Raw genomic sequence first — 17,059 nt, 5'->3', positions numbered from 1 at the left:
TAATAAGTAAATTGCAAATGCAATAGTAAGTTATACCTTTATAAGAGAATAGTCTTAAAATTCAACGTGTCAATTAATCCAAATGCTGCAAAAATTCCCCTTTTACTTCATTTTGGGACTAAACAGGTATTTTCTTCTCTCTTGGTAACCTTAAAAATATTATTTGTCGTAATATTGAAATTGAAAGATACTAAAATATTGTTCGTATTAACAATTATGTATACCTTTTATCTCCTACAATTTATACCTAATTATTTATACATCCGTACGTACAAAACTTCTTACAAGGTAAACTTCTCTGTATCTCTGGAAATAGCAGATTCTCTTTACTTCTATGTTATAGTAATTTATATTCAAATATTCCGTTTTGTCATAATATCCTAATATTAGAATTACACCAAAATTAAAGATTTATTTCTCATATTTTGTCCCCTGTGATCTTCGTACACGTATAATAACACTTTTATACGTAAATTAGTCAATGCTAATCAGACTCCAGACTCGAGCTGTTTATAAGGAACACGTTCTTCTAGTCATTTTGTACATTTTCAACTTGTAAGAATTAATAACCTCAAATAAGTTGACAACGAAAATGTCGTTAAGCATGTACACACTATCAATGTATGCTATTATTAACCCCAAAATTTGCCAACGTTAATTAAAAGTAAAAAACGAGGAAAAAGAACGTCGGGTTACAGAAGCTTCGTAAAATGGTTCTGCAAACAAACGGAAGGGTTCCATAAGTGGTAGCGGACGGTAAACGTCCATTACATCTCACGAACAAGTTAATCAACGCCGTCCAACCCGAACTTGTATAAACAAAAAAGTAGATACATTCTTTTAACGCGCAACTTTAAGGAACGCTAATTACAAAGTAATGGCGCCAATAAGCTGAACGCCGCACTGGCACGCTGTTACCACGATAAATGATGAAACAAAAGGCGTAGGAGACGCGGCGCGCTGTGGAAGTTGGGTCCACGCCTAGAAAGCTGGAATGCGTAAAGATAACTAAAGATCGTCACGTCGCGTTGCGTTGATAAAGCACACGCACAGCACAAACTCGTTGCATAAGGCATAAGTCGACGTAATGACCGGGGATGTGGTACACGCTTGTCGCGTAAAGTAAGTAATGTATAAGGGAGTTATGCTCGATTATGCTTCGCTGGGCGTATAAGTGGTGCGCATGCGCGTACATTACCGGAGAAAGGTTGTATGCGTGGGTGTTGTTACTCGTATACACGTGCACGCAGGGCTGCGCAGGCGCAAGCGCGTTAAGTAAACGGCGATAAATTGACAGATATAACCTATCGTGCCGGTGGACGGGGCAAGATAATCACACTTTGAAGCACGTTGCACCGGGCGCCGTATTAATTAGACTATAGACGCTTGCCTCGATGTAAATGCGAACATTAATCGGCCAGGTGATTCAAAAGACATTGGAACGGAGAACGCTCCTTCTCTAGACCCACGTGGACTCTCGGAATCTCGGCGTAACAGTTTCCACACGTTGCCGCACGTCGCGATCCCGATCCCAGTGTAACGTGAAACTCGAACAGGAATGTAATATTCATCGATGCTCGACCATTTTCTGCGTAACGTAATTGATACATTGAAAATGGAACTTCGCATCGGGTGGATTTGAAGAAAGTACATAATAAATAGCAATAGGTCTTCGGTGAGATAAGCTTAGTAACCGAATATCATACATATTATTATTATCTTTATGAAAAGTATAAGGTTCGAAAAATGTAGCGAACTAACGATCGATACCTTAATAAAAGTATAATCGAATAAAATACAGGGGTCGTTATCTTACTTGAATATTAAAGGAAATTAAAGAGAAACATCTGAACTTAGTTAATTATAAAGATACGTTCAATTTCATTTGTTGAATCTAAGCTCTCGATTGATACCGTTGAATCATAAGATGAAATGAGTCATAAAACTTAAGGAAAGATCGCCTTATTTTAATCTGTACTCTATGTCTTATGTAAATCAATAGTATACATTGCGTATTTTAAGTACCTTAAATATCAGAAATAACCAAGTTCAAATTTAACGTGAAGTATCATGATTATCCACACAGTACAAATCATTCTAGGTTTTATAAAATTCTTTCAATTATGAGAAATTCAATGCTTTAAGAACTTGAAGAAATTCGAGTAAAATCTATCTGGAGAAGTTGCTAAAATCTATAAAAAGTTTCTCGAAAAAAAAGCATTGAAAGAAACACGCATACGACGAAGGATTCAAAAGATGGTAATTTTTATATCATCCTTTTAATTAGAAAATTAGCATCTTCAAAAATATTGATTTATTATTATAAATTAATTATTTAAAAAAGATCATTTTTACAGATAGTAAATTATAATAAAGATCGTTAAATATAATCTTTGGAAGATTATATTAGAATTTGAATTTTGTATTTTTAGCACTCTAAAAGTTACGTGTGCCAAAGGTTTAATCATGTTTCTGTGTCCCCTCTTTACCTACTTCCATTTTATCAGGCGATCAATCGGAATTTCAATTAGGAGCTATAAGCACGAATTGAAGAGTGAACACCGTATAATGATATGCCTAGCAAGCATTTTTCCTCCAATTCGTCCAACGGATTGTTTCTTTCTTTGGAACGATAGGTCAGGTCATAGCCATCGCTACGGAAACCACGTTATCTCACAGCCCGTGACGGATGACACAATGGAGTACATTGACACTACGTGCCACGCTATCTGGCAGTATCTCACCTCATGCCTACATTCGTATATATACGAGACAGAGCGATCGTGTGCGCGCAATTCTTGTAAATACGCGCATCGATGTACGATGTACACGCACGCACAACGCTGCGAAGGTGGAGGTACTTTCACCAGGTAGCCAAGTTCCACGATGCACGCCGATAGCCAAGAGCAGCCCACTTTGAGAGCTGCATTCCGAGTGCATACTGCACCCTGTATCCAGGTTCGGATTAATACCGCGAAAGACCCGACGATTCCTGGATCCTGCGAATTTCACTACAGAATCCACCCAAAACATCGAATTTTCTCACGTAGGATTTACAATTACATACATACATATACGTAATATGCGTGTCATATACGTATAGTACCTTACTAAATTGTAACAAGACGATGATGGATTATGAATTATAATTTTAAGCCGTAGTTATTTATTAGAAATTGTTTTGTCATAATTATGTCTGAATCGCGTTGTAATGAAAAACGAGCAGGTATTTATGAATGAGAGAAGATGTGCACGTGTTTACGTTGATTTTCTATGTGGCACGCAATCGAGAAAAGTGTTTCCGCGGTACATTCACATCACATGTCACATTATTATTTTAAAACGTACGTGTCCATGTATAGAACAACACGCTGGTAGGTACCAGAGGTCTGTACTTTCACCGGCTACCCAAGTTTCTCGATACTCACGATACGTTCGAGAGGATGCCACGAATATCACGTATGAATATTTCATGTATTTCACAGCCGGCGTCATCCGAAATCTTTTAATTTCTAGTAACGTCTCTGGCAATCGTTCGATACCCATCCGGTACGATTTAAAAATCGTGTCCGATCTTAATCGCTTATAAAACCCATCAAAATCAAAGAAACCAATATCGCTTTAAAAGACCAATACAGACTCCGAACTAATACATCAACGCTATCAATGTCGATTTTAATTTCTATTTTCGTATATCGTACGCAAGATGAAACAAGAACATTTATCCCAATTTACTTATTCGTGCAAAATGTTCAATAATAATAACGTGTCTTTGATGTACTGCAAGAATAAAAACAGAAAGAAGGATATACTATTATGCTAAAAATACAGTACACTTGCACGCTGCTATTAATCTAATTCCATATAAGAGCTATACGTGTAATAACGTAATAAGATAACAAGAATAAAATATCAGATAAATGAAAGATAAACGATCGGTGAATAGTCCAAGATTATTCCCTTGACATCGTCAAAATTTACGTTGCGAGTGTTGCACCAGCAAAATATTCTAAATACGTATTAACCTTGCACTTAACTATGGACAATCACCCTGAATTCCTCTGGAATGTCGCGAGTTTTTCGCAATAAACGGAGAAAAAACGAAAATGAAAAGGAGTGGACTCTTCGAGAGGCTGACATGGACTTTCGAATGTATATCGTGTGTCACGTCTTCCCGCAAAGTCCAGCAGTTACTGTCACACGCGCCCACGCGATCTCGTGCAAAGGACGATAATAGCGCGTTTAAGTACGTATAAATTCCGTCATATAACTCGCGACTCCGTAGGGCGCTCGAGTGCGCCGTTAATAGTCCCGCCGTGGAAAACGGCGCAAAAAGCAATGAATTTTCAGAAGCAGAAAAGGCACCATACTATTTACAACTTCCACTCCCTCTTCCTTCCTCTCCTTCGTTTCTGTTCTTCGGCCACTACGTGGGTGGACGTCGCGGACGTGGACGGTCTACGTTAGCTGAATTCGAAGACAGGTCCGTGTCGGCCACGAGGGAGCCGATCCGGTATTGCCGGATGGTCGAATTCCATGTAGGGGAACGAAGATATTTTTAAGAAAGCTACAGAGAAAGCAATGCGCGAACGTAAACGGAGCGCCGCACCGCGCCGTGCAAATTTATTCGAACCGTTCTATGCGCGATCGCCTTGTCCTGATAACGCGAGGAATCGCAAAATAGGCAAAAAGTACCACCCTTCTTAGTCGATATTTCCTAACTAGAATTTCTTTCGTTTTTCAAAATATGGGGTGACCCGTAAATATGTATTCAAAAACCACCTGCACGGTCCATGAATATGCAGTTCGAAACACACGATCGTATCTCGTTCGTCAGACGAGGTTGGACGTTAATCGCTTAATTTTAAGATTATTTCAACGCCTTATGAGCCATACCCAGCGAGCAAATATACGGGGCAGATCGTACGAACGAGAGCGCAATTAGATTAGAATGTATCGACTCGTTCTGAAAATCTCGGTGTTTCCAATATTACAGTCAACGCACAAGTACAAAGCATGTACGAGTATGAAGCATCTGGAATTCTAGGACTTTGGTATCCAATATTTGAATAGAACCGAGAATATCGTCTGAAAATGTGCTATTACTCTTTCTTTATGTATGGATTATCAATTGAATTAAGACACCCCTTAATTTAGACATTAATCCTGTTTAACTAGAATTCCATTTGCTTATAAATTAAAATAATTGTGATTGATCAGTTTTTATAGTATTTATTCTATATTTTATATTCGTTACTTTAGCTTTTATATATATTAGCTTTAATGTTTAATTAATTTTTAATTATACGATATTTTAAAACGTTGAACGATTTCTTAAACTTAAGAACGCTACGAGAAATTATTAAAAGGTAAAGCAGGTATTTTAAAGAATTTAAAAATAACGACAGGCTCACCTTACTACAAAATCATGACGGTACAGATATGACTTGATAAAAGTCGATAGTCTCAAAAATCACAAGACTGTCACACCTTTCTTACCACAGTAAATATTATACGTACGTACATCTCGTATAGATATCCCGCAAGGTAAAGAAAATTCTCGATACTCTTTCAATTTTCAAATTCTCAATTCTTGTTCAATCTGATATAATATTCGCGTGAATCACTCTGGGATATGCGCACAATTTTCTTACTCGCCGAAATTTCAAGGTTTCGATATCTCCTCGCATGAGATGTTACTCGTTCTTTTAATTCCTTATCAAACATAATACGGTACGCTACACAGACATTCTATATCTACAAGGTCTAATTAGTTTCAATAGTAGTATAGTTACAGTTCTTGAGAAATTAAGCTTCTTTTCTCCTTCCTTCGTGTTTTTATTCTACAATATTATCATAACCGTAATATAACAAAGGCATAATGGCGTACAAAGTTACATACAGCAAGATAGTAAAGAGATAACATTTTTTACGCAGAAAGAAGAAAAAGAAGGAAGATTTGTTTAAAAAGAAAACACGTTTAACGAAACGTGTTATATTGCACAAATTTGCATATCGCACATACACAAGGTATTTCAGTTTCATACAGAAGATATTTCACTAACCAAACTTTGTTAATGCGTTCATATTTCCAATCTATGTTATAACCAGAAAATATAACTAAGAAAAGCAAAATCTAGATAAAGATCTGCCTTATCTTCTGGCTATTACAACCAATACTTCACTTTAGATGTTTCGTAGACTTACGTACATTGTACGCATTCTGCGGATTTTTATTTTTATGCATTTAAATTTCCCATAAATGCACAAACACTCGTAACGTAGTTGTAACGTTTTTATAAATTTTCAAGCACGTTCTACGTCCTGATAAAATCCTCCTCTTACCGATTCCTATAAAACATTGATATTCGTACTTTATTCTTATATTCGATCCTTCCCATAACTTTTTAATAAACCTTCTTCGTTCCACCTTTATTTACACCCATCAATCGAGCGAATGAAGTTGCAGTACAAAAAACTGGAACACCCTGTATACACGTGAAAGTTCGCCGTAGCTGGTCTACGAGGAGACACACGATACAAGGGGAGCAGTCACGGGGCAACCTGGCTCGTAGACACGGCAATGTTGACCAGCTCGCTCGCAAATCGGGTACAAGGTAAAGGATTCGTACGTGAGTGGCGTTCCAACGGCATCAGGTTTTATCGTGGATCGTACCGCGGCTTCATTATTCGTTTCTGGCACGTACGGGCATTCACACCCGTTCGAGCCACGATCGAGCTTGCCAGCGGGTTTCTTTCCTCCGCGTGGCCGCGGCTCCGTGGAGAGCAGAACGAAGAAACAGAATCCACGACGATTCCGAGGGCCGATCGTACGGTCTTCCCCTATCCACGCTACTCGGATGCATAACGAGTAGTTCTCGCGTTCCTTGCCATTTCTACCGAGAAAGACGCGTATACCTTTAAGAGAGGAGATGCCTTAGGCCTTAGCTTATGTATATGTGTGTTTATGTGTGGAGTGCGCGCGCGTACAACGGACCACTCTGCCTCCAAGCTTCTGCAGGATATTTTTATCGCCATGTCCATTGTTCTGTTTTGTACTGTTTACGGTAAAAGCGATTTATGTCCGCTCATTGATGTACGAATCGATCTGAAATTGTAATCGAAAGGGGCAAGAAGAAGAGAGGGGCTCGCAGTCGTCGATTTTCAAGCGAGGCCTTTCTATTCTCGTTAGGATAGGGTAAACCGCGTTTCCTCGCCAGTACGACATTGTACGATGAAAGTATAGTTATAGGGTTTTGTGACGAGACTTTTCATAGCAAGAATTTTAAGGGCTGAACTTTCAGCACTGTGAGATTTAGTTGAGAATCCAATGCAGCTTGTTTCTAAGAGGATGTCATCGAAATTCAGAAGCGTTCTGTAGTAGATCAAGTTTGCTACAAAAGACTGTAATAAGCATTGCTATACGAGGTAGATAATTGTCTTACCGTTAGAGACAAAAGTGGATGATTTAGATTTCCGAATGATAGTATAAAGGTGTAATGGTGGTGTAATAGTAACGTGAAGGAGTAATTATATTGCATTTTGGTTGTCGGAGCAACGTGTTCTTCGAGAGAATTGTTCTTAAGAAATGTACCCGCATCTTTTCAAGCCGAATTCCTTTCTACGTCAAGTATACTGCTCATGTCCAAACACACGATTTTGCCAAAATCGGACATAAAAGTGACAATAATCTATAGCATATTACAACCGTGTAACTTGAAAGTTATGTACCCATGTATGTAAATAAAGACAATATGGTCTCGTGACATAAAATCGTCTATTAATATTAACTAGACAGCGGATATTTATACAAATTTATATCGTCATTAACATAACTCAATAAATACAACCTAAATATACGTTTTATTGACTGAATACAATATTTATCACCTATTCCTTTCGCATCTATGAACGAATATTCACTGTCGGTTGTAATTATAGAAAAATGAAGACGCGGGATATTTCATTCAAAGTGTCAGATGAACGATATCGTGTCGTAAATTAAGTACGTATCTCGTCTAAAGCGTATAGCGCGAAGTGATTAACAACTTAGGAAACGTAGAATCTATGTAAAGATTTATTTCATCCGCGCTAAATTTTTTCATATTATGCGTATTTTTTTTCCTTTACGTGCTTTTGAAAAAGCACACAGATCCGTAAACAACGTCGATCTAATAATGATTCTGAATCCCTAACTTATAGATCGAGATCGAAGAATTATGATCAATTAAAATCTTCTTCAACTTTGTAAGCAAACGAAATCTTCGTTGTAGAGGATTAAGCTGTTACCAGAAAAAGACGAGTTGCTTGATGAAACTCCGAGATGCGGGAAGACTCTGCCCGACAATTTCTTTATTTAAAAATTCTTCATCTTTTATTTCCTTTCAACATACATTATCTCGTATTTATATTTACAGGGAATAAAGTCAACCTAACTGTAGTTGATCTGTCTTTAGTAATTACAGTTAACGGATTAACAATTTGTTCAACAAAGGTGCGAAGTAGATGCAAACCAAGTTTTCTTCGTCAAAACTAGAAAAAAGGAAGAGAAGGAAATGATGGAAGAAAGTATATTTCTAAAAAGAAGATAGAACAAATTTTTCTTTTATCGGCGATCGACGATAAAAATCACTGTACACGCGCACGTGCTCGCCGTACTCCAACTGCAGTTCACAATAATGTTCGTTCTATTCTATATGGGACCCGGCCCATGCGAATCGGAGACAAGGCGTTCGGAAGGAATTGTTCGGAATAACTTTCGTGCGGTTTGAGGTCCGGCTGCAACGTGACCGTGAAGGTCGGAACACCGCAAGCCCTTCCCATAAATTCCTTTCTATGGCACGTTCTCCCCTAACTTTACCCGGAGAAGAATCGTGCTCCTCGACGGAATATCAATGATGGTTGCACATAAATTGAGAAATGCTTTCGCAATGGGCTCCTGAGAAATAGCCTTATCAAAAAGGGTTGCAAGAAGAAGAGGAGGATGAGATGAAGCAGGGAGAGAAAGGAAACGGTGGAAGAGAAGGTAGTACTTGTAAGTTATTTTACTGGTACGCGCGTGTACGTCCAATTATTTCGCGAGAATTTTCTGCGGAGAGTATTCGCATCGCCACACGAAAGCGCTATTTTTTATTCCGCGCCGTTCGATATTTATGCGAAATGGAAATATGTGCGACGAACGGCGAACGCTATAGCGGATGCCATGCGGGTACTGAAAAATATTGGATTGGGATACTCAAAGGTTCCTCACCGCGTAAAATCATCCTGGCGCGGCGCAGCGCAGCACCAGAACCGTGTAACTTCGAGTGAACTTTATACGATCGAGTACCGCGTATGCGGGATACCGAATTATTATTCGCGATGCAGTTTTGAATTTTAGAAACGTTTTAGAGGTAATACATTTTACTATCCGCTACATATTTGTATACGATATTACATACATTTGCTATTTAAATATCACTGATTGTATTAACATCGGTCGCATTAACTTTCTGTAAGTTTAGAGATTAGAAGATTCTTTTTGATCTGTCTTATGAAATTACCTACCATAAGATCACACATTCAGCCTACGCATTATATCTGGTCTAACGACTAACGACAGTTTCATAACGGGCCCTGTAACAATGTCCAAATCCCCTAACAGTGTCCAATGCCTGTTGGGATTTGGAAAATCGATCGACGAGGCTCTGCTTTTCGGAATGTCACTTGCGTTACGCTGAATTCTACGTCGGTTTAATAAATGTTTCATTTTCATCTGCCAATAGTATACAGGGAACTATATTTGTCTAAATTTCATTTACTCAAATGAAATCATAATTAATGGCCAATTAGTATAATAGGAGTTCACGTTAATTAAGTGGAGTCAATTAAGTCACGTTAATCGATCGGAGTTCAATCGATTGACTCCACTTAATTAACGTGAACTCCTATTATATGAAGGAAAAGTTATAGACAATAGAGAGAATTAACGAACTGTTTGTCTGCGGATGTGGGTTCCGACAAATAGAGTTCTATTGTATCTTCGTAACCACGAAACCACATACCTGTATTTCGAAACGTCGAGAAACCCTTACTCAGAAACCGAATTCACAGAATACATTGTAAATTATTCATACAGATACGAAGATGCAGTGGCTCGCGAGAGTATTTGAACAGTTAGTTATCGTATTAATCAGCTACAATACTTAGTAATAATTCTTTAACATTAATTCTATATATAAAACCTCTGTTCGTGCTGCATACTAATTTTTTACTAGGTATATATTTTAATAATAAATAGCTCGTAACATCTATAGATACGCGTCTCCAAATTAGTCTCAAATACGAATACGATCGATAATCGTAGGTATTTCGTTAATGAAATTTCGAAAAAGTTCCGCCTAACACTCGTAATAAGTTCATAAAAAATTTCTACGATGAGCGTGCAAATCCTTACTTTCATATGTCGCCATATATCTAGTCCCGTATCTGTCTTTAAAGGATGAAAAGAATTATGTTAATTCTGATTTCCACGCGAAACGAGATTCGTGAAGCAATTCCGTGCCCGCGATATTCACACGTAAATAACAAACCGCGAAGAAAAGCCACGGACGTAAATTCGATCGAAGCGTTTACCTTGAACGCCATTTAAATCAACGGAATTTCACAGCATGTTCTACAAGAGAGAAGCTGCTACCAGACTTCGAACAACAATCAACGTGCCCGGGAAGGCAAGAGAGAAAAAGCTGCAGGAGATGCTTCGTAACTTGGCAATAAATTATAAATTGTGATCAGGCAGACGGTACTCATCGATGCATTATGGATCATGAACAGAGATTATACAGGTCGAACACAGCCATCCGTAAATCCTACTCCGTAGATAGAACGTACTACGTGTAACGCTGTTTTACATTTCATCGTGAATCGCGAACGATCGAATTGTTCATCGTTACAAAACCGTACGGGTTGGCAACGTACAAATAAAAATTGTGCACAGACTTACGAAAGTATTTCAACATTTATACGTTGCGTCTCGTAATTACAAGACCATTTAAAAACTTTTAATCTTTACACACTATTTTACACGTTATGTTATACAGGATGAGTCGCCTAATTCCGCCATCTTCAATTTCTTCTGAACAGATTGTTATTTGCTTCGAATGCATATATACATATATACATTTTCATATAGGTCTCAGATTTGAACAATAAAATCAGGATGGTCGTATCTCATTAATAAAATTTCAAGATCTTTTATATAACGCACGTAATATATTCGTAAAAAGTTTTCGTGAACCGTCGTATAATGTTTGTTTTGCTATTTTATTTGAAAGGTTGTTTGTTTGAGTATCTACATACTGGCGAAAGAATGTCATCGCGAACTTAGAGGATCGAAGTATTAATTGTTACAAAAATATCAAGGTACGTAACCCAAAATTATATAATACCCTATCGCGTTATCTGTTCTTTTTCTCGGATATCTACACGTTCGAATTAGAATTTCGGATCGTCGTTACAGATCAAATAACGAGGAATGGATTATGATAGTCTATACATATTTTGTTCTTTTAGCCACATTGCTAACAAAGCTTGTAAATTAACTCTCCATAGCCCGCTGTCAGATAATATTGCGAATGTTTGCCTTGTTTTTCGTCTAATCTAGTGCGAATTCGAAGCAAAAGAGGAATCCATATGCTTATTTACACAAGTCGAGTTTCATCATTCATTTCCAATTCCTCGTCGTTTTATCACATTGTCGAAGAATTAACTAGCATAATCGAAAATCGACTATGCATTATGTAACCGCCTGCATAAGTATTCGTCCGTCTAAATACTGCACATAACCTTCTCAACGCACGATATGTCATTCAATTTTTTGCCGTTGCGTAACATTTGTGGATTTCTAAGAATTTTCCCTTTTTCTATATTGGCAAGGAACAATCACTGTACTTTTGATCACAATTTTACGTACACATGCGTCATGTACGTATGTATATTGATTTAACCGTGTACCTATATGTACGTGAATAAGTATTATTACATCCACTCGTTATATTATGTATATTATTGGGAACATACGAGTCGAATGAAATAACAAATTTACGATAAAATAACTCGGAAATAAAAGCACTGAAAAGTATTCGATTTGTACTAAATATCGGTAAGTACCCTAATATCTACGTATATACTTTGGCCAACAGTGTAACGTATACCGATATCTTGTGTAGGGTTAAGTATGGCGTACGTGATCGCGTTTCCAGCCAGCGAAAGAACGAAAGAACGTATGTATGTATGTATGTATGTATACTATTGTATACGAACGAGCGATCATACAGGTTTTCGTGCGAGCACGATTCGAAACGGTGGAAGCAACGGCGACGGATGCGAAACGATCCGCATTCTCCATTCTTTCTCGTGGTTCGTGTATTACGAGTATACACTAGCACAGCCGTGAGTATGACTCATCGCATCGAGATATAATTACGATAATTGCGGACACCCCGATACGCTCGTGTATATACGTACAGCCATCGCGAATTTCTCGAGAATGGATTTTACACGCGAAGAAGAAGGTTGGCCAGGCCGATTAGCTCGGCCAATATTCTTCTCGGTGATTACGTTTCCACGGAGCTCTCCCTATCCCAAACTACGGCTGTTACGAGAGGACGGAAGCATGTATTATACCAGAATACATCAGCTGTCCCGTGCCGAAAATTCGCAAAAGCCGTTAGCACCGAAATGCTCTTTCGCTCGAATCTAGAGTGTCTCACGCGATCAAACCCGAAAACACCTTCCCGATTCCGATCCCTTCGATACCGGTATTGTTATCAGATATTTGAACGTTTTATCGACCAATAATAGCTCGCGGCCGTGTCTCGTAAATTTTCGATCCAACTTTTTCTGCTTTTCCTTTCTTTTTTCCACTCTTTGCTAAATTACTCCCGTGATCGATACAACGCGTTCACTCATAGGTATATAACATACGATATTACGCAAAAGTGTTATTGTTAGACCAGCCTACTAGTACTATTACTAAAAGGGAATGCTTTCTTTTTAAGGATTAGCGATAGCTTGCGTAAGAAGCATCGATTAATTTGAAATAATCAATATTCTGTATGATTTTCTTTTCCCGACAGCAAGAATTATTTCCAGTCTCCAACATCTTATAAAATAATGTTTCAATAATGTCATTTGGTACTTTAACAAGTATTTTTAGTCTTTCAAATCAGATGAAATTCAGATTTCTTCGATAATCTAAATTTATTACTCCTATAGAGCTATTACAATTAGTACAGACCTCCTCACTAATCTAATCCCTTTGATAATGATAACTCTAAGAAATTCAGGTTTCCTAACTAACCTCTTACATAGTAAAGGAAACCACACCCAGCTAGAACCACGAAAAGATGTCTAAAGTCACTCTACAGTGACTACAGGCAGTATTTACACATACCCTTATTTTTCAACGAAGCGCCTTTCTCCAAGTTTTACAGATCCCTTTCTTAATATCAAATTTTTATAGTCGTATGAAATACTACTAGATGATGCAACATTTAATACATTTGGATCTAATTAACAAATATGTAAAAATGCTGCAATAAATATAATGGTGTGCAAACACATACTTTCCATAGCCATGGCGCCATTTAAAAATGTTTTCTAAAGGCTCGATCAAAGGATAACCTAACATTTTTACACAGCCTTACATATACAGACGCGAAAGCAAAAAGGTCTTCACTACCGGTGTACGATAACATATGGTTGAAACCATAGAAATTCGTTTATTTACGATTTGAATTTATGCTTAATTAGACTTTTGTTTCGTGTCGTGACCCATATGCGAACTAGCATTACCAACCGTTACGTTTAATCGGACAAATCCGAAAAGTACCGAGAGAGAGGCATGTATGGAATAGCTATATAGGCGAAGAAGAGAAAAGGAAGAAAGGAAGGAAGGGAAAAAAGGAGAAATAATAAGTTCTCCGTTTGAAGTTTCAAATTTTATATAGTATATAGAATCCGGACTGTATACTATGTAGTGTGTAATGTGTAGCTACCGACCACCATCTGTCGTCCGACTATAGATACTAATCTTCAGTGGTGAAGAGATAAAGGGCGAAGCTGGAGATGGCGCTTTGTCTTAGCCGCCCCTTGGCATTCCTTCGTTCGAGGCAACTTCAACCCAGGAATTATAATCACCCCACGGTATCCTCCGAATATTTAGACCTTCGTAGACAATTTTTACAGCCGGGAAGAAGATTATACCAGGGAGAAAGAAAGAAAGATATGTACAAAGAGAAAGAGCGAGAGAGAGAGAGGAAGAGAGGGAACAGGAGGAATGAAGCAGAATCGACCTGAACCGTGGAGAAAGAGAGAAGGGAACCAGGAGCACCTGCGCGTTCCGCCTTCGACCACATTCTTTGTGATTTCCTCAAGAAAAATAGCTTGGAATTCTCGGCTACTTTCGGTATGTGTATTTGGCCTGTCCGTAGCCATCCTAAAAACCGTAAAAAAAAGAAAATCTAAATACTAACGGAAGAAAAAAAGAAACATTCGATTTTTCCTTTGAGATTTTCTCGTGTGACGATCACGATTATTCCAGTGGTTTTAAAGAAATTTACGATCTCAATGGACGCACGCTAATTTTTTTTAAGGCAAAGAATTTCTTCTGTGTTTCCCATGGGTAGAATCTAAGAGCGTGGCCATTACTTTCTTTCAGACTCAATAGAATCGGAAGAAGTGAAAATATGTCGGAGGAATCACGGACGCAGTTACTGCACACCGGTTCCAGGAAACATCGTCGGATTGGAACTTTAAGTGGATCTTAGAGAAATGATGGATTCCAGGTTAGTCTGCTCGTAAAATCGAGACGATACTTCCACGAGCCGCCACTTTGGACAGAATCGTTATTGCGGCAGAAAGAACGAGAACAAATAAGAAAGAATGTTGAGGTAGCTTTTTTTTTACCGGATTTCCAAGGATATACAGATTTATCCAACTCGAATATTTACAGTCAATTATTATGTCTGAAGAACTCTGATAATCTTTTTGTTTCTTCAACCGATTGATATACATACATGCGTGTATACATGTGTATGTATATATGAAGAAGTATGCATCATAGGCCATAAACTCGCGGTATAAACGAAGCGAGGGAGATTCTATGACTCAAAATGAAATGGAAATAAAGAACAAAAAAATTGTGTTAAATCTTTAAATTGATCAAATTCATGTATTATCTATTTGATAAATTTTCATCCATTTTGACTTCATTTGTACCACGAATTACAGATTACGACAAATACTACATCATCGACGACTTTCTTTGTTCTTACGATCTGGTCCAGAGGTATCTTTCGACCTCGTCCAAAAAGAGATACTGACAATCACGTACAAAGAGCTATCCTGACATGATCGCAATATTATTCATTACGGTTCTGGGGTATCGTATAGTTCATCTCGCACACAGTGGTATGCCTAAACCGTACGTGACACAGGTAGCGAATTTTTCGTGGACCAAAATTTCTTCTTTTTCAGAAATATTTTGCACAGACTTTGTTGTCTCACTGTGCTTTCATGCCACTTTAATTAGAGAATGAATACTATACATATATCCCACTATATAGTAAATTACACGTGTAAATTATCAATAAAATTTTAAGCACAAACCTAGAAATCTTGGAATGCATACATGCCACTTACAAATAATTTGAATTTCTCTACTATCCCAATTAGAAATTTACGAACATCTTATTCAACTCTCATTATATACGAAATTAAATATGTAAGTTACCAATGAAATTTTAAACACAAGTTTACGAAATTTTGAATTCATATACACCACACAGATTTATTTATAAATAATTTAAATTTCTCGGCTATTATAACGAAATTATAATACTATGTATTAGGTTACAACTTTCAAGGAACAAATGTATATAATAAGATTCCGCTATAGTAGGATAAAACAATAAATAACGATGATAGAAGAAAACACCCCAGTTTCTGCAATTGTTTTATTAATTTGAATCTCTGTTCCCCTTTGCCACAATGCAATCTCTCAATGAAATTTTAAATTAAAATATTCAAACATATGTGAATATGTTAGAAAAGCTTAAATATTCAAGTATAACAACTAAAAGAATGGAATTTATCTCTTCAAGTTATTCGAGGTATTTAAACGGATCGGATTTCCTTCAACATAACAAAAACACCTGAATTCAATAAAATGCGTCTTACCAGGTTAGGATTTCGAGCCCTTGAATACTTGAAATAGTTTGAGCAACTTTGGTATACGAGATGAAAATGAAAAGATGCTTGGACGAACTCTTGAATGTCGGCTAAAGAGATGCCTGGATATTATTTGCTCTGGCACTCTGGCACACAACGGCCTACAGCGTAGCCTCGAAAAGTATTTTGCACAGGCGATATTTACACAGGACAAACACACAACAGGCACAAGGCAACAAAAGACAAGGGGTGCGTAAGATACAAAACTATATAACGTTATATAACAATATATAACGCAGTTTCCACGACACGGATAGTATATATGTCTATATAGTTACATACATACACAGTAAATTATGATATCATGAATACTATACTGCGCATTCCATGACCTGCGGCTTTTACGTTAAACGAAAGAAGAATACATTTCTCTTCTTCCTCACATATCTACCAGTGCGTACGAAATAAACAATGCTGCGACGCAGAATGTAATTCGTTGAAACGTTAATAGCGATTCGATAAACTGATGGCTGTAAAGATTATCGATTGCAAACAGTCTTCTTATCGTAATCTGTGACTGATCAATATATTTGTAAAGTAAGAATCGTGCAATTTATAGAATTTTTAAATTCTACATAGTTTGAAAAAGGTAATAATTGAAATTATATGATTTAATAACATTAAAGGGATATTAAAACTAAATATTGATAGAGTTAATCTGCAACTGATCGATATATTCGTAGATTTAAAAATAATTAAATTACTAAAAAAAAATTAATATAATGCAGATATAGTTTGTAATATGAAGGAATAATCACAGTTTTGTGTCATAAATTAATTCTAAATTCAT

The 17,059-nt window shown here is 37.2% G+C and overlaps 1 protein-coding gene and 1 long non-coding RNA gene across 6 annotated transcripts in view; one reads left to right on the top strand and one right to left on the bottom strand.

The window, feature by feature from the left end:
* The window catches only part of LOC122568703 (protein expanded-like), a 118,958-nt gene that overhangs the window by 98,522 nt on the left and 3,377 nt on the right, over positions 1 to 17,059 (bottom strand). The gene's annotated exons all lie outside the window — the stretch shown is intronic.
* Positions 13,675 to 15,846, top strand: LOC122568709. Its single transcript, XR_006317182.1, has 3 exons — positions 13,675 to 14,446; positions 14,699 to 14,825; positions 15,271 to 15,846. It is a non-coding gene; the product is annotated as an uncharacterized LOC122568709 (long non-coding RNA).

This window comes from Bombus pyrosoma, linkage group LG6, assembly GCF_014825855.1.
Source record: "Bombus pyrosoma isolate SC7728 linkage group LG6, ASM1482585v1, whole genome shotgun sequence".
NCBI classification, from domain to species: Eukaryota; Metazoa; Arthropoda; class Insecta; order Hymenoptera; family Apidae; genus Bombus; species Bombus pyrosoma.
The sequence above is the reverse complement of the archived record's forward strand: the minus strand, read 5'-3'. Positions and strand labels throughout refer to the sequence as shown.